General features: G+C 46.1%; 1 long non-coding RNA gene across 1 annotated transcript in view; it reads right to left on the reverse strand.

Annotated features, from left to right (window-relative positions):
- Positions 1–622: 622 nt before the first annotated feature.
- Positions 623–27656, reverse strand: part of LOC135050036 (uncharacterized) — a 149367-nt gene continuing 122333 nt past the window's right edge. Inside the window, exon 4 of the long non-coding RNA XR_010241534.1 lies at positions 623–705. This is a non-coding gene — a long non-coding RNA (uncharacterized LOC135050036). The remainder of the gene's footprint in view (positions 706–27656) is intronic.

Consider the following 27656-nt stretch of genomic DNA (forward strand, 5'->3'; position numbering starts at 1 on the left):
ATGCCAACCCCCCTCCCCCCTAACCCTCCCTTACCACAGCCTAAACCTAACCTCCCCCTCCCTCCCGCAACCTAACCATAACCTTCCCTTGTGGTGCCTAAACCCTACCCACCTTTCCCACACCCTAAACCTAAATCTTTCCCTCTCTCCTCTTTCTATCCTTTTCATAAATCAGACCAACAATTCTAAATTGTGCTGATAGTTCTCAGTTAATCTCATATAACTTTGAGGAAAGCCAAAGTTGCGGTTAAGATAACTTCACAGATAACCAAGTAGTCTTTTAAAATGTAAGCTCATATGTGCAGGGCCCTACCTCCTAATATTTTTATAGCTTCCCTATAAATATCTCAACCAATTGTTATATGTTTTTACTGTTCCTACATTTGTAATTATGTATGTAACCTGTTTTGTATATGTGCTCTGCACTGGCACTGGAGAAATTTGTAGGCTAACAATAATAAAGTATGACATTTAGATTTATTTATTTCATGGTTCTTTTATTCATGTATTGGTGTTCGTTTTCAATAGATTTGAAAGAATTTACTGCTGAAGCTTCCAGACTCTCAGTTAAATCCAGGCTCTTTGCGCCATCCCACAAACTCTCCATACCTCACCAAAGAACTCGGCTCTATCCACTGCCTCCAGAATGACCATTTGTATGTCTGTTATTCTTTCAAAGTCTTGCAAAGGAACAGAGTGAATTATCTATCGGAAAGGAAACATCTGTTTTTCAAAAAATAAATAAACATTTGTCTCTGCAACTGTATCTGTTATGACGATAAATTAAATAATTGTTTACAACATTATTTACAAGAATAGTTAATTAGAAATAAGGAAAAGTTTATTACTCTTCAAGAACCTCCGTTTAATATGATGATGCAATATAACTGAAGCAGGAAGCATGGATCGCTGAATGCTATTATTTTTATTATTCCTTATTTATATGGCGCCACAAGGGATCCGCAGCGCCCATTACAGAGTACATAAACAAATTAGCAAAACAGCACTTACAGTTCAAGATAATATAGGACCAGTACGAAAAACCAGGGTTTAGGTGCCATCAAAGGGAGTATGGAGTATAAGATAGTGTAAGTAAGAGAAGGAAAGGCACATGAGGGGAGAAGGCCCTTATTGCAAGCTTACAATCTAAAAGGTGAAGGGCTAACAAACCGGAGTGACACAGAAGGGTTAGACAGTGAGCGTATACAAGAGGGTTAGGAGGAGAGTTGGCTGGGTTTGTTGAAGAAGTGGGTCTTGAGAGCCCGTTTGAAGTTTTGTAGAGAGGTGGAGAGTTCTAGAGATAGAGAGCAGCATGTGGAAAATCTTGTAGGTAGGAGTGGGAGGAGGTAATCGGTAGGCAGGAGAGGCAGTGTGCATTAGCAGGGCGAAGAGGACGGGTGGGAGTGTAAAGAGTGATAAGGTTATAGATGTAGGAGGGAGAAGAGTGGGTGAGGGCTTTGTTGGATGAGTGTGAGAAGCTTGAATTGGATTCTGAATGGGAAGGGGAGCGAGTGGAGGTCCTGCAAGAGAGGATAAGTGAATGTAGTACATTTGGTGAGGAAGATGAGATGAGCAGCAGCATTGAAGATAGACTGCAGTGGAGAGAGGCGTTTGTCAGGGGGGCCAGATAGGAGATTACAGTAGTCCAATCTGGAGATGACCAGTTACTGGGGGTCTTATACCCCTTTTACACCGCCAGCATATAACATGGGTTATTGCACATAAATGAGTTTGAGTGACCCGGTATTCCAACTCTGGTTGTTTGCAGGGTTGAACACGGGTTCAACCCGGCAAACTGTGCAGTGTAAACGGAAGCCAGGTCACATCGACTCGGCTTCCCGTTCACAGTGATGTACTCAGGCAGCGCTTGGAGATCATGTGAGCTCCAAGCGCCGCCCCAGCTGCGTCATCAGCAACGTCACCAACCGAGCAATATGCCGGGTTGGAGACGACAGTAGGAAGGGGGCTGACGCGGGTTGCAGCCGGGTAGCACCCTTGTCAAGCTCCAGGCCGCGACCCGTGATTTGGTGTAAAAGTGGTATTCGTAATCTACAGAAGAATTTATTAAATACATTGAGTTTAGTACCAAAATAATATACACTCATCCATGCAAATCAAACACAGTGTAGCTAAAAATGTAACTATTCATTTTTACTTTAATGTTGCTTTTGAGACTTCTATCTACCACACCTAAATCCTTGTGAATGGCAAGCACCGTGACATACAGACGTATCCTGACACACTAGTTGGCAATCACTGCACTATGGCATGCAGGTAATTATTCAAGCCAAAGAAAACACAAATGAGCATAAACATTACATCAGACAAAGAGGACTGCTGTTTGGTGAGTCACACAAATGTTTATGTCAGCAGTCTCCAGGGATGTGCAGGGGTCAGGAAGGTCTTTGCTATTATACATTACACAGACAGGTCATGGGATTAGCACACCTTTTGTTTTAGAAGTACTGTAGGCATTTCCTTCCGCAGCTTAAAAAATGCTAAACTTTTAACTACTAGGTTTTTGCAACATTTCTCTTCAACAGGTGACAGAGTGTAATGCGAGATGGACCGAAGACTATATAGAGGAGGTTGAACATAGTAGTGCAGTCATGGTGAAACTGTCATCTTTTGAAATTGTATATCTATGCAAATCTTATGCAGAGCCACAGACATTTTATTCGACAGCCTGACACTCATGAGATATCGTGGCCATACACTGTGAGATATCTCACAGTGTATGGGCACATGATATCTGGGTTCCTCCCCTGGGAAGAGACTGTAAATGTCAAATTGCTTTCTAACAAATATTTAAAATGCCCGCTCTAATATATACTTTGGACGCCTGTGCATCTTATTACCATGTGCTATGAATGTGCACTATACATCGCAAAACACTGCATCCCATAAGAGAAAACAATACACCCACACATTATCTGAGTTCCAAAGCTCATTGATGTATATATTTCTTATTAAAAGGATATGTATTCAATATATCACAATGTACAGCATATATATATATATATATATATATATATATGTTACATGGTTACAATTTACACAGTAAGCAGTTAATACAAACTAATTCAAATACATACATGGCCAGCGATACAATTACCATATTTTGCTCAAATAAAGTCTCCATTCCATATCACTCTCTCTCTCTCTGTGTAAAATCATGCAGCCACTGGACAGTCAACATCTCCACCATCATCTGGGACAAAAAGAACAGCCAGCTCTTGTGTCAGCTATATACTATGTAGTTTGGGGGAGTGCACAGACTAGTCTAGGGGAGGGAACTTTCTCATCCACGATGAGTCTCTGGTCAGTTCATATACAAGCAAGGTCCAGCCTTGATGGTGTAATTAAAGGAGATAGCCACTGGTCAGGCATGCTGTCTTCCAGGAAATCCATTGTTCTAATAAGAGTGACTTTAGCTTTCATACATTTAATCATATCTACTTGTTGCAATGAGCTACATCTTAATAACAGGCATCAAATTGATATACACATTAATCTGGTTGCTTTAATACCAAACACGATATGTCCATCTTGCTTCGTTACAATGATACACATACATGACCTTACTCCATTATATAATTTGAAACTTTATGATGTCTGGCGCTTGATATGTTCAAATTATGTGCTGTATGAAATATGTGTCAAATCTATCTCTGTGGCATGTCTGTGTAAATGCGTATGTTACCATATATTGCTGTGCTCGCTGCGCGTATTTGCAAGTATAGCGACTCAATGTGTGGAGTCTGTATGTTCTTTCTGTGTAATATTTTTGAATCCAAGACATTTTCCCGTTCATCCCTAGTGACGGTCAACTGCTGCACTGCATACACTGCCAGATGCGGCAAACTTGAACTCAAAACATATTGCACCTGACAGACATGCAGATGGATTCAGCATGTCTGAGTGACCGATATATTTGAGGTTGGTTGTGCTACACTATAAGATTATCTTGTCGAACTGCCAATACATGGCGACAGGCCAGATAATTGTGCAATGTATGTCCAGTATCACATATCAACCCGTACTAATACTGAACTGTAACTATTTCCCCCTTCCAACAACTAGCAGACTGTTGTTGGTCCAGTGATAGAGTCATCCAGCAGATATAGTTATGTGACCGGCGGTCAGTAGACTGACTGGCAGAGTTTATTTCCAACCTCTGGTGTCTTCTAGTTGGCGGAATTGGTTTACAGTGAAATCTTTAATGCTGTTTGAATATATTTAGCAGTAGGATGGAACCAAAGTTCATGGATTCTATAGATTGTAAGCTTGCGAGCAGGGCCTTCCTACCTCTATGTCTGTCTGTTTTTGCCCAGTTTTGTTCTATAACTGTTGTTCTAATTGTAAAGCGAAATGGAATATGCTGCGCTACATAAGAAACTGCTAATAAATACATTTTGCCACAGTCTGGATGTCTCTGAGGAACAACAACAAAAAAATAAAATGGTTTCATTTACACAAGTATTTTTTAAATAACTAGCCTGGACTGTGGTCCTCATTGGTTCGCAAATTTAACCTCAGAAAATACAGTAACGATGCGGGCGGGTGACCCACAATAAATGCGAAATGCCTCTGCCTGATTGACAGCTTCCAAGGCGATAGGGAAACGGGGACGTTGGCGGCTTCTGAACAGGGGCATGGCATTGGCGTGATCGTGGCGGCTGCGTGATGTTACATGCCGCCGCTCTGATCAAAAAGATAGCAGCGGGCCTCCTGCCGTCGCAGCCAGGCAGCATCGGCAGGAGCCACCCACAATTTCAGCGATCAAGCTGAAATTGCGCTGCGATCGCAATTTCAGTGCGATCACAGTGGGTGGGCTGTAGGCTGCATGCTGGGTGGCCCCCAGTATGCGAACAAAAGGATTGTAAATTCTGCTGTTTAGCAGAATTTACAATCCTTACTGAATAGGGTCCAGTATTTATTACATATGTCACAAATGTACATTTAAACTTACACTTGCGACCAGGGCCGGACTGGCCATCTGGCACTTCTGGCAAATGCCAGAAGGGCCGATGGCCACGTGGGCCGGTCCAGCCCTCACTGATACACGCTGCCGCTCAGTCCGGCGGCAGCGTGTCTCAGTTGTCAGGAGAGGAGAGCGCCCGCCAGCGCGGCTGTGTCTGGCGCCGTGGCGTATAGCGCGGCGGCGTATAGCGGACTTCAAACCAGCCGCTGGTTCGTGAGCCAATCAGAGCTCGCGGACCGGCAGCCAATCAGAAGCCGCCGGTCCGCGAGCTCTGATTGGCTCACGAACCGGTGGCTGGTTTGAATGAAGTCCGCTATACGCCGCCGCGCCAGACACAGCCGCGCTGGCGGGCGCTCTCCTCTCCTGACTCACCCGTCCATGACAGCCGGAGCCCGGAGGAGGAGCAGCAGCAGCAGTGGAACGCAGCCGGAAGCCCCGAACCCGGAAACCGCGGAACGCGGCATCACAGCGTCCCCTGCTACCCAGGACTTGCACGTTGGACTCCCTGTCTCTGTCCCCACCCTGGCCCAGTGCTAGCTGACAGCACACTGCACCTTCTACAACAGGCCCTGCCAAAGGGAATCGCCGCTGAGCGGTCGGCCACTAAACCAGTGAGTGGATCAAGCAAGCTACATGGACATGAGACAGACGTGGGTTTGGCTCATATGATATCTAGCCACATCACTGAACACTCCGTCTATCAGCTCTTACTGGTGAAGTATCAACAGGCTCCATTAAATACTAACCAGCCTCCTCTCTCTCAAATTGCAGTTTGAGCTCATTATGCACTAACCCCTTATAGCCATTAACAGCTGGCTTATGCATGCAAGAAAACTAACACATATTAGGTTTGGTGTTCAACTACCAGCAAGTTCTGAGGCCCAGGACACAGTCCTTTATTTTTAATCATATGTTTTATTTTTTATTTTTTATTTAATTGTGTATATGTAATGTAAAGGCACTTAGCCATTTAGTGTCTATTTGTTAGAATTATTTTACCAATGAATAAATTTATATATTTATAAAACCAGCAGCCGTTGTACTACTATCCCCTCCGAGCGCCCACATCATTTTCTCTCTCGGTAAGCAGCTGCAGCACTGGCTTCTGTGGGGCAATTGTATACCTGTCACTGTGGGGGCAATTGGCTGGCACTGTGGGGCATTTGTATACCTGGCACTGTGGGGGCAATTGTATACCTGTCAGGTATACAATTGCCCCCACAGTGTCAGATCCACAATTGCCCCCACAGTGTCAGGTATTACCTGACACTGTGGGGGCATTTGTGGATCTGGCACTGTGGGGGCATTTGTATACCTGGCACTGTGGGGGCATTTGTGGATCTGGCACTGTGGGGGCATTTGTGGATCTGGCACTGTGGGGGCATTTGTGGATCTGGCACTGTGGGGGCATTTGTATACCTGGCACTGTGGGGGCATTTGTATACCTGGCACTGTGGGGCATTTGTATGCCTGGCACTGTGGGGGCATTTGTAGCCTGGCACTGTGGGGGCATTTGTATACCTGGCACTGTGGGGCATTTGTATGCCTGGCACTGTGGGGGCATTTGTATACCTGGCACTGTGGGGGCATTTGTATACCTGGCACTGCACTATTGGGGGCATATAATGTAAATTTCGGCTCATACCGTGTGCTATAATGTAAATTTCGGCTCATACCGGGTGCTATAATGTGAATTTTGGCTCATACTGTGTGGTATAATGTGAAAGAGGCACCAGTACTAGATAGTATAAGGGGTCCTACTATTGTGGTGCATAATGCGTATAAGGGGTGGTAAACTACACTGAAGGCCACGCCCACTTTTGAGTGGCCACGCCCCCTTTTCTGGAACGCGCGCGCCTTCGGCGCGCACTTAATTACAAACTTCACATTTCCATACCCCCACTTATAAATTTCCACTTCAACCACTGGTTGTGTGTATTTTAATAGAGAATGATGTACACTTGTATGTTGTTAGAATATTAATTATATTTGTAAAAGCATAGACTAATAAGTGGGAGGAGTCATGAATAGTAAGGGGAGGAGTCACAGAGGTGGGCCTGTGTGTTTAAAAAATGCCAGGGCCTATTTTTAGTCCCAGTCCGGCCCTGCTTGCGACATGGAAGACTTGTTCCTATATACACTACAGTACATAACTCCCAGCATTTGGAGGTCACCAAAGTGGGACAGTATGTGTGGCAAACTACATTAGGGTGTAGACCAGGCCTACCTGTGGCTCTCCAGATGTTGTGAAACTACACATTCCAGCATGCCCTGCCACATTTTTAGTATTCCCTAATAGAAAAACTGTAGCAAAGCATGATGGAACTTGTAGTTTTACAACAGCTGGAGAGCCACATGTAGGGTTGCCGCCTTATCCCTTTAATTCTGAACACATATTAATTACACAGGTTCTGTGGTTGATTAAAACCAGGTGAAATGGAGTCTTGAAGTTAGCCAGCCACAGAACCTGTGTAATTAATATGTGTCCAGAATTAAAGGGATGAGGTGGTAACCCTAGCCGCAGGTTGGCCAGGCCTGGTATAGACACACATACCGTGCGTGGCCACACACCCTATGAGCAATTTTAACTGAAATACACCTCTCATTCCCGCAAAACTCCCAAACACGGGGCAGTTCAACCAAAAAAGGGATGGTTGGGAGCTATGTTATGTATGCCCCTTCATGTATTAAATGCACATAGATGTTGCGAATGGTATTCCATTGAAAAAAAATAAAAGACTAAGACTAGGTATTTGCTCCATCTAACCAACGTGTGGCTGTCATTAAATACTTCAAGGTTATGTCGGATAAGTCTTGAAAAGTAGTACTTGCCTGCGTCATATGTACTTACATCAAATAATATTATAGTGATCATGGAAATGGATTGTTATGTCTTATTTAAAAAGAGGGTAATATTTAAAGAAAGTAATGTAAAATTTGCTCTAGCATAAATAGTTAACAAATCAGTTTATTTACTGGGCTAAAGCTGGGCATAAACTATACCAGTGGTTCCCAGACGTGGTCCTCAAGGCAACAGTTCAGGTTTTAGGGACATCCCTGCTTGTGCACAGATGGTATAATCAAACTGATTGAGGTACTAATTAAGTCACCTGTGCCTAAGCATGGGTATCCTTTAAACCTGGACTATTGGGGTTCCTTGGGAACCACTGCACTATACAATTATTAGTTAGATTTAACCAGTTTGTCCAAACCACCGTTTTTATCCTTTTTCCAGTGTTTGGGAGCAAATGGTCGATTGTCATTTGCTCCCTTACATTACTAGATTTTCATTCCAACCAGCCAGATTGGACATATGGTCTGCCATTTAATTGTATAGTGGATGCCCAGCTTAAGGCAAGGCAATGTTTTTTTTGTTAGCTAGTTGTTCTGGCATTCATGTAAAAGGCAAAATAGTTAATATCTGCATCCCCTCTAATACAGTAAAAAAAAAAAAATGCAATTTCTGTATAAATACAGTGAGGACAAGCACTATTCAATTTGATACAAAAGGAAGCTATTGTCTATCATATTTGAACTGGATTTTCTTTTACACAATATGACTCGTGTCATTTTTATAGATTTTTATAGAATCCATCTTATCCATTGATATTTTTCATAAGACAGTGAATAGGTATTGTGGGCAGGGCTTAAATTGGTCCTGGAGAGACGGTAGAATTCATTTAGCCTACCACCTACCGGGTCTGGGACTCAGGGTCGACAACAAAAAGGTCGACACACCTTAGGTCGACGCCAATTGGTCGACACACCTTAGGTCAACATGGACAAAAGGTCGACAGGAACAAGGTCGACATGGAAAAAGGTCGACATGAGTTTTTTATGTTTTTTTGGTGTCTTTTTCTTCGTAGAGTGACCGGGTACCCCAATTAGTGCACCGCGTCCCCTCGCATGGCTCGCTTCGCTCGCCATGCTTCGGGCATGGTGCCTTCGCTCCGCTACCGCTTCGCTCGGCACAGATTACCGTTCCAATCGTAGTCCACGTGGATCGTTAAGTATGAAAAGGTTCAAAAAAAGAAAAAAAAAACGTGAAAAACTGATGTCGACCTTTTTCCATGTCGACCTTTTTCCATGTCGACCTTGTTCCTGTCGACCTTTTGTCCATGTTGACCTAAGGTGTGTCGACCAATTGACGTCGACCTAAGGTGTGTCGATCTTTTTGTTGTCGACCTGGAGTCCGGATACCCACCTAGCCACCCCATCCTCACATTAAGCGGATCCAGGGCCAGTGCTAGTGTTTTCGGCATCCCCTCCAACCTAAAAATTAGTGCCCTACTTCCCATACTTTATAAAGGGACATTGATATCACAAAGAAGCAGCGTGGTCACAAAATAGTACCCCCTGATTTATATTACCCCACATAGTAATGCCCCTTATTCAGGTTGCATCACTCAGTAGTGCCCTTTATTCCCATTGCACTACACAATGGTACCCTCTATACATGTTATGCCACGCAATAGTGCCTCTTAGATACAATGCCCACAGTAGTGCCCCTTATACACAATTCCCACAGTAGTAGTGCCCCTAACACATAATGGCCACAGTTGTAGTGCCCCTTAAACATAATGACCACAGTAGTACCGCTTATGCACATAATGCCCACAGTGTGCCCCTTATTCACATCTCTGCATCTGTCACTCTAGCAGCTCACCGCTTGTGTCCCTCTAGAAGCTCCATGCCTTGTATCCTTCAGCAGCTTCCCCACCTCTCTTGTCCCTCCAGCCCCCTCTCATCTTGTCTTCAAGATGCATAGAACCTGCTCCTCTTCATGGGCTATCTTGACTTCAGCAGCGGTGACAATATGACATCACATACGTCGTGCCAGAAAATAATCCACTGGGACCTGAGGAGGGGATGAATGCTGTCCAACAGACACAGCGTGTGTGAGTACCAAGAGGGGTGGGCTGTAAATGGAGGAGGATCATGGAGCCACCAGGACCTGAGGAAGGGGAGGTGGCTGCAGCTCATCAGTAACACTAGCGCCGCCTGCATCATCTATTGGTGTAGGTGATGGGGCAGGTCTTTCTGTTGGAATTACTGTGCAGGGCAATGGAGGAGGGGGAACTAGTTCTCCCTACCATTACAGGTGGTGGAACTCCGTTCCGCCTCGTTCCTCCCCACTTTAACCCCTGATTGTGGGCAATGCAAAAATATACAACATTCTGGTGGCCATCAGGAATTAGTAACAGTATGCTTTAGCTATGCTTTTGCATAGTTTCCATCTTATTTAAAGAGTTTCCTGAGACACTGTACTGTAGAGCTGACGCATCTCAGCATGTCATGAGCGATTCTATCTCGGTGCATCTTGCACCACTACTTTTTGCATCCTGGCACGTCTTCTTATTTGTATTCGATCACACTTTTTAAGACATTTTACCGATAAAAAGTAAACTTCTAAACTATAGAAAAATAGAATAGATTATATGAATTGCTTGTGGAGTTCAGAAAGAATTGTATTGTGCAGTTAGTCAGTATTGAAACATTAGGCTATATTTAATTGATTATCACGCCTGATCTCCCGTCTAAAGTGACGAGAGATCGCGAGGCGATATTCAATTGTCCCCTGTTATTGCGCTGATTGCTCCCATTTTAGTCAAGTTTAGCTGGGTAAAGCGTCAGAACCCGACTACATGGGTCACTTTTCACGCATTTCAACGCTCCATCCCCGGGAGTAGCAAGTTGAAATAATGGCCTCGCGCCCACATTTGAATAGCTACCGGCGGGGACCTACGATAACATTTGAATTCTGCAAATAGGGTCTATCCTGAAGACAAATATTTCAAAGGTCAAATCTCTAGATTCTGGAACTATCCTTGCTAATTTGGTACAATGGGCAACTATGCAAGGGTGCCCCAGTGTATTTTTGTAGCTATAGCAGTGTACATATGTGCACCACTCACTGTGTATCTACATGTGTGAAAACCTTTATTATAAGCATGTGTGTCACTCTTCTTCAGTTGCTGCCATCACCTCCATGCGGCTAACAACTGGTTTTAGGCAGAGGAGAGAATGGGGATCCTTATTTAAAAGGGATGGGACTTTGAGTCCTATTGGGAGAAAAAGGCTATATAAATAACATTACTATTATTAATAATATCGTAATTACTGTATTGCTGTCGTTATATTGCCATCAACGCATGGCCATCAATGTAAGGAATAGTAAATATTTGGGGAGACTAATTAGCTTTGAGGTAGCATTTATCTATTGCAATGATAGGCAACCTAATAAACTTCAGGGGCCGCACCAGACAGCCCTCTAACCTTCATATGGTCAGTAGATTACTGTTAATCTCAGTAGTAAATTACTATAATGTACATAATTAATGAAAGAGGCAGGACTTTATAGCAAACAAATATGACAACAAAGCAGGAAGCAGCTGGGGGCAGCAAGTGAAAGCTTGGATCACTGACCTAGTACATTCTATAAAATGATAGGTAGGAGCTGATTGGTTGCTATGGCCAACTTCTCCACACTTTAAGAAGTTTGATACATCTCCCCCAGTTTACTAAACATCAATGTTTTAGGATGAAAACATTGGGGACTTTTATGAAACATATAGAAGAATTGCTAATAAAAAAAAGAAAAAAAAAGAAAACCCACTAACTTTTTGGTTGTAAAATGATGAAAAGAAAACAAAACATTGACATGCCCCAGGCTACTTTATGCTAGCTAGCATAGAAGCACTGCTGTAGAGCCCTCTTTTGCCAGACTACTGTTGGTGAACATAACAGAGTGGATTATTGCAGGCAGGGTCTGAGGATAGGCGTTGGAAGAGAAATGCATGGATCTGAAAGAGACTGGGGAAGATAAATGCAGGGAACAGATAGAGGATGGGGAGACCATTATAGGGAGCGGAAAAAGAGGCAGGGGAGGAACATGGTACATTTGCTTAATTGGGGAGGGCCCTGTAATTTTTGGTAGATTCTACCATCATTTAAATTATACATTTATAATGAAAAATAGTAATGATAATATGACATTTCATGGCTTCTTTACTGAGCTAAGGAGTAAATGTATTATAGCTGCACAATTGTTCTGCTATAACACTTCCTGCTTGGCCTCATTACAGAGGCAAAGCAGGAAAGGACATCGACAACATGTATTAACATCTTGTCTGCCAAAGCGGAGGAGTGAACCACCCCCCCCCCCCCTCCGGTGATGTCCCTCTGAGCACACAGTGCATCAGCTCAGTGCTGATGCGCTGGGCCTCCCTGCCTGACCGGCTCCTCTGCACATGTGCGTGATCTCGCTACTCATGCGAGATCCCCTGTGCAGTCCGGAGCCGGCACCCGCCACAGCCAGGGACCAGGGCCGGTTCTAGACCTTGTGGTGCCCAGGGCGAAAGCTTCCAATAATAGGGGCATGGCCTCTTCATAGGGAAGGGGCATGGCCACAGTTATCCCCCTGTACTTGTGCCCCCAGTAGCTGCACCCCCCCAGTAGATTTGACCCCAGTAGATTTGCCCCAGTAGCTGTGCCCCCTGTAGCAGTGCCCCCAGTAGCTGTGCCCCCTGTAGCTATGCCCCAGTTGATTTGCACCCTGTAGCTGTGCCCCCTGTAGCAGTGCCCCCTGTAGTTGTGCCACATGTAGCAGTGCCCCCAGTAGTTGTAACCCCTGCAACTGTGCCCCAGTTGCGCCGCTTACCAACACACACAAAAAACAACAACAAAAACAACACAATACTTACCAGTCCCGCTCCTGCTTCCTGACTGCTGCTGCGCTGCCCTCCGTCTCTGGCCGCCGTCTCCTCTCTATGGGAGAAACGTCATGACGTCTCTCCCATAGCAGCGCCGCACAGACACTACAGGTCAATTATGACCTCTAGCGTCAGTCAGTGGCGCCTGCTGCAGGGGCAAGAAGCCTGCAAGAGCCGCTACTGCCAGGGACAGCTCTGACCCTGATGTGGAGATAGGAAATTGCCACCTGCAGCTGTCAAAATCGATAACTGCAGTTGTAGGAACGGTCAGTGCTGCTGACCGTTCATACATTGCCAGCGCATATTGGCCTGCTCTCTTATAGATAGCGGCGCCGATATGAACAAGGGCGCATAGCCTGGAGAAGTGATAAGTGGGAGGTGATAATTCACTAGCCAATCAGCACTTAACTCATTTTTTTAAACCTGAAATGATTGGCTGTTGCGTTATCACCTTCCACATAACACTTCTTTATAACTGCTTTATCACTTCTCCAGGCTCAACAGATCTGCACCCGTGTTCCAAATCCCAGGTCAGACCCGGGACTTTGATGAAAGAGTGGAATAATTAAAGAAACCAATATAGAAGCAAAAATGTACCCTATTAAATGTCTTTCAGTGTTTTCTTTATTCTCCAAGTGGCATTCCACTGTATAATGAAGCACACTGGATGTTTTGCTAATTAGTTGCCTACATACCACCCAAGTGCTTTGAATTCCTCCTTTAATCTGTGCAAGGGGAGATTGGAATAAGTAGCAGCCCTCAAGGGATCTTAATTAACAACACTATTCATCTGCAAGGTGCTCAAACATCATTATTGCAAAACTTGGCATGGGACATGAGGTATGCATCACATGATCACTTTACAAACAGGTGACATCTGCAACTCTGCGTATAATCACATTTCTGCTGTTTCTTCTTACATATGTGATTTTTTTAGAAATTAATTACCAGTTATTTATATAGCGCACACATATTCCGCAGCGCTTTACAGAGAATATTCACATCATTCACATTAGTCCCTGCCCCAGTGGAGCTTACAATCTATATACCCTACCGCATGTACATGCAGACACATTCACACTAGGTTTAATTTTGTTTGGAGCCAATAAACCTACCAGTATATTTTTGGATTGTGGGAGGAAACCAGAGTACCCAGAGAAAACCCATGCAAGTACGGGAAGAATATAAAAAATGATGCACAGATGCAGCAACCTTCTCTATTGTGGTTCTAACCCTAATACACCAGTCAGTCCACCAAACACCAAAAACAAATGTTCCCAGTGGGCGCTTAATCATACATATGCACAACCGAATAATATATAAAAACACAGTTTATTCACATACAATAGTTTTGATTACCTCCCGGGGGTTTGCAGTTACAATTAATGCAAATAAAAAATTCACAATTAAAACAGCACCAGTACTGATTAGTCAACCATGTTTTAACGGGTGTAGTATGAGCGGCCGGGATCCCGGGGGCCAGCATACCGGCACCGGGATCCCGACTGCCGGCATACCAACAGCTGGGCGAGCGATAATGAGCCCCTTGCGGGTTCACTGCGCTCGCCACGCTGCGGGCACGGTGGCGTGCTACGCGCGCCATGCTATTTATTCTCTCTCCAGTGGGGTCATGGTCCCCCAAGAGGGAGAATATGTGTTGGCATGCCGGCGGTCGGGATCCCGGCACTGGTATGCTGAATGCCTGGATCCCGGCCGGCGGCATACTGGTGTTATTTTCATGAAACAACTGCACTATGTAACGTCTCCAATATAAATGAATCAGAGATAAATGGTATATTACCAGCATTCCCATAAAAGCAGTGTGACCGCATTGTCAGTTGCAAAAAAGTAAAAAAAAAAAAGTAAAAAATGAAAAAGTACCTGCTCCCCGGCTCCTCCCGATGTGCCTGCTGCCCTGGTGACCAGCTCCTCTCTCTGTGCCTGCTGCCCTGGTGACCAGCTCCTCTCTCTGTGCATGCTGCCCTGGTGACCAGCTCCTCTCTCTGTGCCTGCTGCCCTGGTGACCAGCTCCTCTCTCTGTGCATGCTGCCCTGGGGACCAGCTCCTCTCTCTGTGCCTGCTGCCCTGGTGACCAGCTCCTCTCACTGTGCCTGCTCCCCTGGTGACCAGCTCCTCTCGCTGTGCCTGCTCCCCTGGTGACCAGCTCCTCTCTCTGTGCATGCTGCCCTGGGGACCAGCTCCTCTCTCTGTGCATGCTGCCCTGGGGACCAGCTCCTCTCTCTGTGCCTGCTCCCCTGGTGACCAGCTCCTCTCTCTGTGCCTGCTGCCCTGGTGACCAGCTCCTCTCTCTGTGCATGCTGCCCTGGGGACCAGCTCCTCTCTCTGTGCCTGCTGCCCTGGTGACCAGCTCCTCTCACTGTGCCTGCTCCCCTGGTGACCAGCTCCTCTCGCTGTGCCTGCTCCCCTGGTGACCAGCTCCTCTCTCTGTGCATGCTGCCCTGGGGACCAGCTCCTCTCTCTGTGCATGCTGCCCTGGGGACCAGCTCCTCTCTCTGTGCCTGCTCCCCTGGTGACCAGCTCCTCTCTCTGTGCATGCTGCCCTGGGGACCAGCTCCTCTCTCTGTGCCTGCTGCCCTGGTGACCAGCTCCTCTCACTGTGCCTGCTCCCCTGGTGACCAGCTCCTCTCTCTGTGCCTGCTGCCCTGGTGACCAGCTCCTCTCACTGTGCCTGCTCCCCTGGTGACCAGCTCCTCTCGCTGTGCCTGCTCCCCTGGTGACCAGCTCCTCTCACTGTGCCTGCTCCCCTGGTGACCAGCTCCTCTCTCTGTGCCTGCTGCCCTGGTGACCAGCTCCTCTCACTGTGCCTGCTCCCCTGGTGACCAGCTCCTCTCTCTGTGCCTGCTGCCCTGGGGACCAGCTCCTCTCTCTGTGCCTGCTGCCCTGGTGACCAGCTCCTCTCACTGTGCCTGCTCCCCTGGTGACCAGCTCCTCTCTCTGTGCCTGCTGCCCTGGTGACCAGCTCCTCTCACTGTGCCTGCTCCCCTGGTGACCAGCTCCTCTCGCTGTGCCTGCTCCCCTGGTGACCAGCTCCTCTCACTGTGCCTGCTCCCCTGGTGACCAGCTCCTCTCTCTGTGCCTGCTGCCCTGGTGACCAGCTCCTCTCACTGTGCCTGCTGCCCTAGTGATGGCTTCTCCCACTTGCCCACTGCCCTGGTGACCAGTTCCACCTGCTCTGCCCACTATGCTGATCCTCGTCTCCTCCCACTGGTACCCGCTACCCATGCTCATTCCAGGTTCAAGATTAGTATGGACTATGTGTGGGGATGAGCTGTGCCAAGTGTCCATGACCTGCCTGCTTTACCACCCACTGTACACTTTCCAACCATTTCTGGTAGGCTGGGACTCACTCCTCAATTTATTTTGTGTTATATATTTGTGCATTTTATTCAATTAATATTTAGTGTAATACAATTTATGAAACACAGAAATTACACCAATGTATTGCTTAGTCCCTTGCAGCTATCCCACTTATGTGGTAAAGACAACTGCTATTATCTCACTATTTATTATCCTGCAAATTGTGGGTAAGTGAAGTAATTTGACTATATTGTATTATATTGTTAAATATCTTCAAACAGAGGCGCACCTTCTGAAGGCTTTAGTACCGGCTTCCGTTTACACAGCACAGTTTGCCGGGCTGAACATGTGTTCAACCCTGCAAACTACCCAACTCGGCCCTTTTACACAAACCAGCAACACGGGTTATGCACGTTCATGTGCAATAACCTCTGTTTTATGCTGGCGGTGTAAAAGGGGTATAATTCATGAGTGTCCCAGGCATGTCTGGACCGGTGTGTGTGTGTGTGTGTGTGTGTGGGGGGGGGGGGGGGGGGGGGCATCGAGTAGCGGCCTGCCAGCGCGCAGGAGCTGCGCTGGCAGGGAGCTACTCGCTGGCTGCAAAAGCATCGCCGCTGTACAATGCTTTTGCACCCTTGCGGGGGGGGGGTAAGACTTGCGGGCCGGACTAGCCCTGTGCTGGGCGTCCCCCCGCATGTCTGAGAAACTGATCGTAGATGTGCTAAATTTAGCACATCTACGATCACATCTGCATTAGGCCCCATGTGCGCTGCAGGTGGGGCAGATATAATGTGCAGAGAGAGTTAAATTTGGATGGGTTATATTGTTTCTGTGCAGTGTAAAAGGAGATTTTTGGTAGACATACCATAGTTAAATCTCTTTCTGCAAGGTACACTGAGTTCCACAGGGAATACATCGGGGTGGAAGGAATTCTAAGGGACGTCATACAGGAGTATCTAAAGTCCGCTAGGATTATTAGCAAGAACCAGCATGGGTTTGTGAGGGACAGGTCATGTCAGACTAACTTAATTAGCTTCTACGAGGAAGTGAGCAATTATCTTGATCAAGGAAAAGCAGTGGATGTGGTCTTCCTAGATTTTGCAAAGGCCTTCGATACAGTTCCTCACAGGAGACTGATGATCAAATTAAAGGAGATTGTCCTAGGAAAAACTATTTGCACATGGATAAGTAGCTGGTTGGATAGCAGGGTACAGCGGGTAGTGGTCAACGGGAAGTCCTCAACCTGGTCCCCAGTAGTCAGCGGAATACCACAAGGGTCATTACTTGGACCACTACTGTTCAACATATTTATCAATGACCTAGAAATAGGCCTGGAAAGCACAGTGTCAATCTTTGCAGATGATACTAAACTGTGTAAGGTAATTAGTTCAGAATTGGATGTGGAGTCCTTGCAGAATGATCTATCTAAACTTGAACTCTGGGCGTCTAAATGGAAAATGAGGTTCAATACAGACAAATGCAAGGTTATGCATTTTGGGACTAAAAACAAACTTGCATCCTACATATTTAATGGGTAATGCCTAGGGGAAACAGAGTTGGAAAAAGATTTGGGGGTATTCATTGATAATAGGCTTAATAACCGTACACACTGTCAAAACGCAGTAAAGAAGGCAAGTAAGGTGCTAGCGTGCATAAAAAGGGGAATTGAGACAAGGGACTCGGATGTAATCATGCCGCTGTATAAGGCATTGGTACTAGAGATGAGCGGGTTCGGTTTCTTTGAATCCGAACCCGCACGAACTTCACTTTTTTTTCCACGGGTCCGAGCGACTCGGATCTTCCCGCCTTGCTCGGTTAACCCGAGCGCGCCCGAACGTCATCATGACGCTGTCGGATTCTCGCGAGGCTCGGATTCTATCGCGAGACTCGGATTCTATATAAGGAGCCGCGCGTCGCCGCCATTTTCACTCGTGCATTGAGATTGATAGGGAGAGGACGTGTCTGGCGTCCTCTCCATTAGAATAGAGATAGATAGATTAGATAGAGAGAGATTGTGCAGAGTCGCAGACAGAGTTAGTTTACCACAGTCAGTGACCAGTGCAGTTGCTAGTTAACTTTTATTTAATATAATATATCCGTTCACTTCTCTCTGCTATATCCGTTCTCTGCCTGAAAAAAAAAACGATACACAGCACAGTCAGTCACACAGTGTGACTCAGTCTGTGTGCACTCAGCTCAGCCCAGTGTGCTGCACAGTCATCAATGTATAAATTAAAAGCTTATAATTAATTGTGGGGGAGACTGGGGAGCACTGCAGGTTGTTAGCAGGAGCCAGGAGTACAATTATATTAATTAACAGTGCACACTTTTGCTGCAGGAGTGGTGACCAGTGCCTGACCACCAGTATAGTATTGTTGTATACTACTAATATCTCTTTAAATATCAACCAGTCTATATTAGCAGCAGACACAGTACAGTGCGGTAGTTCACGGCTGTGGCTACCTCTGTGTCGGCACACGGCAGGCAGTCCGTCCGACCAGAATTGTATTATTTATTATTATATACCTACCACCTAACCGTGGTTTTTTTTTCATTCTTTATACCGTCATAGTGTCATCCTAATTGTTACGAGTATACTACTATCTCTTTATCAACCAGTGTACAGTGCGGTAGTTCACGGCTGTGGCTACCTCTGTGTCGGCACACGGCAGGCAGTCCGTCCGACCAGAATTGTATTATTTATTATTATATACCTACCACCTAACCGTGGTTTTTTTTTCATTCTTTATACCGTCATAGTGTCATCCTAATTGTTACGAGTATACTACTATCTCTTTATCAACCAGTGTACAGTGCGGTAGTTCACGGCTGTGGCTACCTCTGTGTCGGCACACGGCAGGCAGTCCGTCCGACCAGAATTGTATTATTTATTATTATATACCTACCACCTAACCGTGGTTTTTTTTTCATTCTTTATACCGTCATAGTGTCATCCTAATTGTTACGAGTATACTACTATCTCTTTATCAACCAGTGTACAGTGCGGTAGTTCACGGCTGTGGCTACCTCTGTGTCGGCACACGGCAGGCAGTCCGTCCGACCAGAATTGTATTATTTATTATTATATACCTACCACCTAACCGTGGTTTTTTTTTCATTCTTTATACCGTCATAGTGTCATCCTAATTGTTACGAGTATACTACTATCTCTTTATCAACCAGTGTACAGTGCGGTAGTTCACGGCTGTGGCTACCTCTGTGTCGGCACACGGCAGGCAGTCCGTCCGACCAGAATTGTATTATTTATTATTATATACCTACCACCTAACCGTGGTTTTTTTTTCATTCTTTATACCGTCATAGTGTCATCCTAATTGTTACGAGTATACTACTATCTCTTTATCAACCAGTGTACAGTGCGGTAGTTCACGGCTGTGGCTACCTCTGTGTCGGCAGTCGGCAGGCAGTCCGTCCATCCATAATTGTATTATTATTATAATATATACCACCTAACCGTGGTTTTTTTTTCATTCTTTATACCGTCATAGTGTCATACTAGTTGTTACGAGTATACTACTATCTCTTTATCAACCAGTGTACAGTGCGGTAGTTCACGGCTGTGGCTACCTCTGTGTCGGCACACGGCAGGCAGTCCGTCCGACCAGAATTGTATTATTTATTATTATATACCTACCACCTAACCGTGGTTTTTTTTTCATTCTTTATACCGTCATAGTGTCATCCTAATTGTTACGAGTATACTACTATCTCTTTATCAACCAGTGTACAGTGCGGTAGTTCACGGCTGTGGCTACCTCTGTGTCGGCACACGGCAGGCAGTCCGTCCGACCAGAATTGTATTATTTATTATTATATACCTACCACCTAACCGTGGTTTTTTTTTCATTCTTTATACCGTCATAGTGTCATCCTAATTGTTACGAGTATACTACTATCTCTTTATCAACCAGTGTACAGTGCGGTAGTTCACGGCTGTGGCTACCTCTGTGTCGGCACACGGCAGGCAGTCCGTCCGACCAGAATTGTATTATTTATTATTATATACCTACCACCTAACCGTGGTTTTTTTTTCATTCTTTATACCGTCATAGTGTCATCCTAATTGTTACGAGTATACTACTATCTCTTTATCAACCAGTGTACAGTGCGGTAGTTCACGGCTGTGGCTACCTCTGTGTCGGCACACGGCAGGCAGTCCGTCCGACCAGAATTGTATTATTTATTATTATATACCTACCACCTAACCGTGGTTTTTTTTTCATTCTTTATACCGTCATAGTGTCATCCTAATTGTTACGAGTATACTACTATCTCTTTATCAACCAGTGTACAGTGCGGTAGTTCACGGCTGTGGCTACCTCTGTGTCGGCAGTCGGCAGGCAGTCCGTCCATCCATAATTGTATTATTATTATAATATATACCACCTAACCGTGGTTTTTTTTTCATTCTTTATACCGTCATAGTGTCATACTAGTTGTTACGAGTATACTACTATCTCTTTATCAACCAGTGTACAGTGCGGTAGTTCACGGCTGTGGCTACCTCTGTGTCGGCAGTCGGCAGGCAGTCCGTCCATCCATAATTGTATTATTATTATAATATATACCACCTAACTGTGGTTTTTTTTGCATTCTTTATACCGTCGTCATAGTGTCATACTAGTTGTTACGAGTATACTACTATCTCTTTATCAACCAGTGTACAGTGCGGTAGTTCACGGCTGTGGCTACCTCTGTGTCGGCAGTCGGCAGGCAGTCCGTCCATCCATAATTGTATTATTATTATAATATATACCACCTAACCGTGGTTTTTTTTTCATTCTTTATACCGTCGTCATAGTGTCATACTAGTTGTTACGAGTATACTACTATCTCTTTATCAACCAGTGTACAGTGCGGTAGTTCACGGCTGTGGCTACCTCTGTGTCGGCAGTCGGCAGGCAGTCCGTCCATCCATAATTGTATTATTATTATAATATATACCACCTAACCGTGGTTTTTTTTTCATTCTTTATACCGTCGTCATAGTGTCATACTAGTTGTTACGAGTATACTACTATCTCTTTATCAACCAGTGTACAGTGCGGTAGTTCACGGCTGTGGCTACCTCTGTGTCGGCACACGGCAGGCAGTCCGTCCATCCATAATTGTATTATTATTATAATATATACCACCTAACCGTGGTTTTTTTTTCATTCTTTATACCGTCGTCATAGTGTCATACTAGTTGTTACGAGTATACTACTATCTCTTTATCAACCAGTGTACAGTGCGGTAGTTCACGGCTGTGGCTACCTCTGTGTCGGCAGTCGGCAGGCAGTCCGTCCATCCATAATTGTATTATTATTATAATATATACCACCTAACCGTGGTTTTTTTATACCACCTAACCGTGGCAGTCCGTCCATAATTGTATACTAGTATCCAATCCATCCATCTCCATTGTTTACCTGAGGTGCCTTTTAGTTCTGCCTATAAAATATGGAGAACAAAAAAGTTGAGGTTCCAAAATTAGGGAAAGATCAAGATCCACTTCCACCTCGTGCTGAAGCTGCTGCCACTAGTCATGGCCGAGACGATGAAATGCCAGCAACGTCGTCTGCCAAGGCCGATGCCCAATGTCATAGTACAGAGCATGTCAAATCCAAAACACCAAATATCAGAAAAAAAAGGACTCCAAAACCTAAAATAAAATTGTCGGAGGAGAAGCGTAAACTTGCCAATATGCCATTTACCACACGGAGTGGCAAGGAACGGCTGAGGCCCTGGCCTATGTTCATGGCTAGTGGTTCAGCTTCACATGAGGATGGAAGCACTCAGCCTCTCGCTAGAAAACTGAAAAGACTCAAGCTGGCAAAAGCACCGCAAAGAACTGTGCGTTCTTTGAAATCCCAAATCCACAAGGAGAGTCCAATTGTGTCGTTTGCGATGCCTGACCTTCCCAACACTGGACGTGAAGAGCATGCGCCTTCCACTATTTGCATGCCCCCTGCAAGTGCTGGAAGGAGCACCCGCAGTCCAGTTCCTGATAGTCAGATTGAAGATGTCAGTGTTGAAGTACACCAGGATGAGGAGGATATGGGTGTTGCTGGCGCTGGGGAGGAAATTGACCAGGAGGATTCTGATGGTGAGGTGGTTTGTTTAAGTCAGGCACCCGGGGAGACACCTGTTGTCCGTGGGAGGAATATGGCCGTTGACATGCCAGGTGAAAATACCAAAAAAATCAGCTCTTCGGTGTGGAGGTATTTCACCAGAAATGCGGACAACAGGTGTCAAGCCGTGTGTTCCCTTTGTCAAGCTGTAATAAGTAGGGGTAAGGACGTTAACCACCTCGGAACATCCTCCCTTATACGTCACCTGCAGCGCATTCATAATAAGTCAGTGACAAGTTCAAAAACTTTGGGTGACAGCGGAAGCAGTCCACTGACCAGTAAATCCCTTCCTCTTGTAACCAAGCTCACGCAAACCACCCCACCAACTCCCTCAGTGTCAATTTCCTCCTTCCCCAGGAATGCCAATAGTCCTGCAGGCCATGTCACTGGCAAGTCTGACGAGTCCTCTCCTGCCTGGGATTCCTCCGATGCATCCTTGCGTGTAACGCCTACTGCTGCTGGCGCTGCTGTTGTTGCCGCTGGGAGTCGATGGTCATCCCAGAGGGGAAGTCGTAAGCCCACTTGTACTACTTCCAGTAAGCAATTGACTGTTCAACAGTCCTTTGCGAGGAAGATGAAATATCACAGCAGTCATCCTACTGCAAAGCGGATAACTGAGGCCTTGGCATCCTGGGTGGTGAGAAACGTGGTTCCGGTATCCATCATTACTGCAGAGCCAACTAGAGACTTGTTGGAGGTACTGTGTCCCCGGTACCAAATACCATCTAGGTTCCATTTCTCTAGGCAGGCGATACCGAAAATGTACACAGACCTCAGAAAAAGAGTCACCAGTGTCCTAAAAAATGCAGCTGTACCCAATGTCCACTTAACCACGGACATGTGGACAAGTGGAGCAGGGCAGGGTCAGGACTATATGACTGTGACAGCCCACTGGGTAGATGTATGGACTCCCGCCGCAAGAACAGCAGCGGCGGCACCAGTAGCAGCATCTCGCAAACGCCAACTCTTTCCTAGGCAGGCTACGCTTTGTATCACCGCTTTCCAGAATACGCACACAGCTGAAAACCTCTTACGGCAACTGAGGAAGATCATCGCGGAATGGCTTACCCCAATTGGACTCTCCTGTGGATTTGTGGCATCGGACAACGCCAGCAATATTGTGTGTGCATTAAATCTGGGCCAATTCCAGCACGTCCCATGTTTTGCACATACCTTGAATTTGGTGGTGCAGAATTTTTTAAAAAACGACAGGGGCGTGCAAGAGATGCTGTCGGTGGCCAGAAGAATTGCGGGACACTTTCGGCGTACAGGCACCACGTACAGAAAACTGGAGCACCACCAAAAACTACTGAACCTGCCCTGCCATCATCTGAAGCAAGAAGTGGTAACGAGGTGGAATTCAACCCTCTATATGCTTCAGAGGTTGGAGGAGCAGCAAAAGGCCATTCAAGCCTATACAATTGAGCACGATATAGTAGGTGGAATGCACCTGTCTCAAGTGCAGTGGAGAATGATTTCAACGTTGTGCAAGGTTCTGATGCCCTTTGAACTTGCCACACGTGAAGTCAGTTCAGACACTGCCAGCCTGAGTCAGGTCATTCCCCTCATCAGGCTTTTGCAGAAGAAGCTGGAGGCATTGAAGAAGGAGCTAACACGGTGCGATTCCGCTAGGCATGTGGGACTTGTGGATGCAGCCCTTAATTCGCTTAACAAGGATTCACGGGTGGTCAATCTGTTGAAATCAGAGCACTACATTTTGGCCACCGTGCTCGATCCTAGATTTAAAGCCTACCTTGGATCTCTCTTTCCGGCAGACACAGGTCTGCTGGGGTTGAAAGACCTGCTGGTGACAAAATTGTCAAGTCAAGCGGAACGCGACCTGTCAACATCTCCTCCTTCACATTCTCCCGCAACTGGGGGTGCGAGGAAAAGGCTCAGAATTCCGAGCCCACCCGCTGGCGGTGATGCAGGGCAGTCTGGAGCGACTGCTGATGCTGACATCTGGTCCGGACTGAAGGACCTGACAACGATTACGGACATGTCGTCTACTGTCACTGCATATGATTCTCTCAACATTGATAGAATGGTGGAGGATTATATGAGTGACCGCATCCAAGTAGGCACGTCACACAGTCCGTACTTATACTGGCAGGAAAAAGAGGCAATTTGGAGGCCCTTGCACAAACTGGCTTTATTCTACCTAAGTTGCCCTCCCACAAGTGTGTACTCCGAAAGAGTGTTTAGTGCCGCCGCTCACCTTGTCAGCAATCGGCGTACGAGGTTACATCCAGAAAATGTGGAGAAGATGATGTTCATTAAAATGAATTATAATCAATTCCTCCGCGGAGACATTGACCAGCAGCAATTGCCTCCACAAAGTACACAGGGAGCTGAGATGGTGGATTCCAGTGGGGACGAATTGATAATCTGTGAGGAGGGGGATGTACACGGTGATATATCGGAGGGTGAAGATGAGGTGGACATCTTGCCTCTGTAGAGCCAGTTTGTGCAAGGAGAGATTAATTGCTTCTTTTTTGGGGGGGGTCCAAACCAACCCGTCATATCAGTCACAGTCGTGTGGCAGACCCTGTCACTGAAATGATGGGTTGGTTAAAGTGTGCATGTCCTGTTTTGTTTATACAACATAAGGGTGGGTGGGAGGGCCCAAGGATAATTCCATCTTGCACCTCTTTTTTCTTTTCTTTTTCTTTGCATCATGTGCTGATTGGGGAGGGTTTTTTGGAAGGGACATCCTGCGTGACACTGCAGTGCCACTCCTAGATGGGCCCGGTGTTTGTGTCGGCCACTAGGGTCGCTAATCTTACTCACACAGCTACCTCATTGCGCCTCTTTTTTTCTTTGCGTCATGTGCTGTTTGGGGAGGGTTTTTTGGAAGGGACATCCTGCGTGACACTGCAGTGCCACTCCTAGATGTGCCCGGTGTTTGTGTCGGCCACTAGGGTCGCTAATCTTACTCACACAGTCAGCTACCTCATTGCGCCTCTTTTTTTCTTTGCGTCATGTGCTGTTTGGGGAGGGTTTTTTGGAAGGGCCATCCTGCGTGACACTGCAGTGCCACTCCTAGATGGGCCCGGTGTTTGTGTCGGCCACTAGGGTCGCTAATCTTACTCACACAGCTACCTCATTGCGCCTCTTTTTTTCTTTGCGTCATGTGCTGTTTGGGGAGGGTTTTTTGGAAGGGACATCCTGCGTGACACTGCAGTGCCACTCCTAGATGGGCCCGGTGTTTGTGTCGGCCACTAGGGTCGCTTATCTTTCTCACACAGTCAGCTACCTCATTGCGCCTCTTTTTTTCTTTGCGTCATGTGCTGTTTGGGGAGGGTTTTTTGGAAGGGACATCCTGCGTGACACTGCAGTGCCACTCCTAGATGGGCCCGGTGTTTGTGTCGGCCACTAGGGTCGCTAATCTTACTCACACAGCTACCTCATTGCGCCTCTTTTTTTCTTTGCGTCATGTGCTGTTTGGGGAGGGTTTTTTGGAAGGGACATCCTGCGTGACACTGCAGTGCCACTCCTAGATGGGCCCGGTGTTTGTGTCGGCCACTAGGGTCGCTTATCTTACTCACACAGCGACCTCGGTGCAAATTTTAGGACTAAAAATAATATTGTGAGGTGTGATGTGTTCAGAATAGGCTGAAAATGAGTGTAAATTATGTTTTTTGAGGTTAATAATACTTTGGGATCAAAATTACCCCCAAATTCTATGATTTAAGCTGTTTTTTAGGGTTTTTTGAAAAAAACACCCGAATCCAAAACACACCCGAATCCGACAAAAAAAATTCGGTGAGGTTTTGCCAAAACGCGGTCGAACCCAAAACACGGCCGCGGAACCGAACCCAAAACCAAAACACAAAACCCGAAAAATTTCCGGCGCTCATCTCTAATGGTACGTCCGCACCTGGAATACTGTGTTCAGTTTTGGGCACCATTGTATAAAAAAGACATCAGTGAACTCGAAAGTGTTCAAAGGCGAGCTACTAAATTGATTAAAGGCCTAGAAGGACTGGACTATACGGAAAGACTTACTAGGCTGAATATGTATACACTAGAAAAGAGGCGCCTAAGAGGAGATATTATTAATATCTTCAAATATGTAAAGGGACATCACAAAGAGTTATCAGAGGAATTATTTATTAAAAGAACACAGTTTAGGACACGTGGGCACTCGCTGCGACTGGAGGAGAGAAAGTTCCGAACGCAATGGAGGAAAGGGTTCTTCACTGTTAGGGCAATCAGGATGTGGAATTCCCTGCCAGGGAAGGTGGTAATGGCGGACTCTGTTACTGGATTTAAAAAAGGAATGGATACATTTCTGAATGAAAAAGCTATCCAGGGTTATAATACTTAAAATATCAACGTGGTTAATCCGGGGGTAACATGAGTTATAGTAGCTAACTAGTCATTATTTAGCAAGTATGTAGAATCATCACAACTTAAAACAGATTGAACACGATAGGTTCAACCTCCAATACAAAGTTACTATGTTACTATGTGTAGAGTTGGATCTTCATCCGAGGCACCAACAGGCTAAAGCTTTGACTGTTCCCAGGATGCATTGTACCACACCTCCTCTATAACCCCACCTCCGGACACTGGAGCTCAGTTTTGTTAACCAGTCCAATGCAGTAGCAGGTAAAAGAGACGGTAGATGTTAGTCACATAGAACCACATTCTCTCGACAGGAGAAAGTACCAGCGGCTAATGCCATACAAACCCAAAGAAGCTAAGTGCGTCAGGGTGGGTGCCCTGTAGAACCCAGTGTACCTCGCAGAAAGAGATTTAACTATAGTAAGTCTACCATAAACCTCCTTAAAAACCTCCTTTTCTGCAGCGGGGTACACTGTGTTCCACAGGGAATAACATCAGGGATGTCCTAAAACAGTTCCTCATGGGAGGGGATGCACAGTAGCGACCACAAGAACCCGGTGTCCAATGGAAGCATCCTGGGAGGCGGAAGTATCCAAAGACCGGACCCTTGTGATTGTGTCGAGACGCCATCAGGTCTACATCTGGTAGGCCCCACTTGTCCATTAGGAGTTGAATGACTTCCAGGTGAAGACTCCACTCTCCGGCGTGCACGTCCTGATGACTGAGGAAATCCACTTCCCAGTTGAGGACACCCGGTATGGACACTGCCGATGCACATGGGGGTAATTTCAAGTTGATCGCAGCAGGAATTTTGTTAGCAGTTGGGCAAAACCATGTGCACTGCAGGGGAGGCAGATATAACATGTGCAGAGAGAGTTAGATTTGGGTGGGTTATTTCTCTGACGTCCTAAGTGGATGCTGGGGACTCCGTCAGGACCATGGGGATTAGCGGCTCCGCAGGAGACAGGGCACAAAAGTAAAAGCTTTAGGATCAGGTGGTGTGCACTGGCTCCTCCCCCTATGACCCTCCTCCAAGCCTCAGTTAGATTTTTGTGCCCGGCCGAGAAGGGTGCAATCTAGGTGGCTCTCCTAAAGAGCTGCTTAGAGTAAAAGTTTTTTAGGTTTTTTATTTTCAGTGAGTCCTGCTGGCAACAGGCT

This window comes from Pseudophryne corroboree, chromosome 2, assembly GCF_028390025.1.
Source record: "Pseudophryne corroboree isolate aPseCor3 chromosome 2, aPseCor3.hap2, whole genome shotgun sequence".
NCBI classification, from domain to species: domain Eukaryota; kingdom Metazoa; phylum Chordata; class Amphibia; order Anura; family Myobatrachidae; genus Pseudophryne; species Pseudophryne corroboree.